Raw genomic sequence first — 2,307 nt, 5'->3', positions numbered from 1 at the left:
AGACTCTTCTCTTCCCTGGAGAGTAGGAGAGCAGAGCAGAGGAGAGGAGAGGAGTGGAGGAGAAGTGAGGCAGTGAGGAGAAATGACAGAATAAAGATGTTACTGTTGTTCTCCGTGTGAGCCACAGCATGAAATTCATAATCAGTCTCCAGCTGTGCAATGATTGGTATGTCGACCTCGACCCAATCAGGAGTCAAGTGTCTGGTATTGGCCATTGTCTTTTTTTGTGCCCTTCCCTCTATCTTCTCTCTTTCCGTCTTCAATCTCTCCATTCTATCTCTTCCGAGGGTGAGTGATGATGAGACATGATGTCCTCTGCTCATCTCTGCTTTTCACAGCAATGGCTACCCAGGACCTCATTTATTCATATTCTTCTCAAGATTCCTTACATGTTTAATATTCCCTTTTTGTCACAGAGGCAAATTAATAATCTGATTCAGTCAAAAAGCATCTCTCACTTTATCATCTGTTTCTGCCAGACAGTCCTCTCTCTATATATATTTTTACCTTGGGAGTAATGAAACACTTGACAGGGTTACCGTATTGACATTGTACAGTTCATGGTCTTAATTATGATGAACTAATTAATTAAACGTATTGAGCTTTTTTTTAAAGACAAACCACATGGTCTCCCTTCACTAAACACTAAAGTTGAATGTTGAATAAAGAAAGCATGAATGAACGGGCAGACGGACGGATGGTCAGACGGATTGATTTATTAATGTCAGGGATGATTAGATGCCTTTAGACAATGGTTGAGGATAAAGTTCAATATCAGTAATTATGCCAATGGATATATAAATGATTAATATTGCACAATTCAAATGTTTTATAGTAGGCCAACTGTTACTAGCACAAACAAGAAACATGAACAATAAAAGTTGTAATAGTTGCTATAGGCCTAGTGAAAACAATGATGTCCCCAATGTGGTTAATTTCAAATACTTCATTAACATACACTGGATGTGTATAGTGACTTGTCAGTAAATCCAATGCAGTGAATTGTGGGCTGTCCCAGGTTTCCATGGTTTCCAATTAGGCCTCACCCCAGAGGAGCACCAGTGTCGATTCATTTCCATCCCAGAGTGTGTGCGTGTGCGTGTGCGTGTGCGTGTGTGTGTGCGTGTGCGTGTGTGTGTCTGTGTGTGTGTGTGTGTGTGTGTGTGTGTGTGTGTGTGTGTGTGTGTGTGTGTGTGTGTGTGTGTGTGTGTGTGTGTGTGTGTGCGTGTGTGTGTGCGCGTGTGTGTGTGCGCGTGTGTGCGCGCGTGCGTGTATGCGTGTGTGTGTGTGTGTGTGTGTGTGTGTGTGTGTGTGTGTGTGTGTGTGTGTATGCCATTCACCATTAACCCCCATTGGAACAAGCCTGTCTGTCCAGTCGGTGTCCTGTCTGGAATATTAATGAGCATGGTAAAGACAGGGATCATAGCTAACGCTGGCAGCGTAGTCTTGTATCAAAAAGGCCATTCTTAACGCTCTCATCAATGTCACGCACCAAGTTTTCTTAAACATGCAGCCATTACCTCTGGACACGAGAAGTCTGTGGCCCCCCTCACATCTTTAGGATGTTAATATACTTCTGAGAGATGAATGGCTGCCAGAGAACAGCCTCTAAATACTAAACATCAGCTGTATTGTGGTGGAGGTTTGTAGAGGCCTTCTGGCGTACAGCCCATACCTGCTGTGCTGTCTAATGCCACTCTGTGCAGCCTCAGATCATGACGCTAATGACAGATCAATCCTTATTAATGATCTACTGATAATGCAGCTCACACACTGAGTGACACTATGGAACTCAGTGTGTGTGTGTGTGTGTGTGTGTGTGTGTGTGTGTGTGTGTGTGTGTGTGTGTGTGTGTGTGTGTGTGTGTGTGTGTGTGTGTGTGTGTGTGTGTGTGTGTGTGTGTGTGTCCAAAATGCTTTAAAACCCATGATTAAACACAGACATGTGTGTTTAATCTTCCTGGGAATCACAGAGACAGCTCCTCAGAGTTCAACGTTTATGTCCAGGCAGTTTGTCACCACTTCCTGTTTGTTGACCCGTAGTGGGACGACATGAGAATAGGGGCTTTGAAACGTCAAACAGCGGTATAATGACATCCTTTCAAACATCCACTTCAACCTTGACCTTCCTTAAATATGCTGCGAAAAAAATACAAATACACAATCCAATCCTTTCATCTAGGCTCCGGTTCAAATGCCCACAAAAGCAACTAAATCCCCTTTTAATTGACGGGCTAATTGTAGGGAAGTGTGTTGCACGTCACTGTTTTTTGTTTGTTTGTTTGTTAGTTAGTTTTTTGGTGTGTTT

The sequence above is a fragment of the Gymnoscopelus braueri genome (assembly GCF_963280865.1).
Source record: "Gymnoscopelus braueri genome assembly, chromosome: 10".
Classification (NCBI taxonomy): Eukaryota; Metazoa; Chordata; class Actinopteri; order Myctophiformes; family Myctophidae; genus Gymnoscopelus; species Gymnoscopelus braueri.
The sequence above is the reverse complement of the archived record's forward strand: the minus strand, read 5'-3'. Positions refer to the sequence as shown.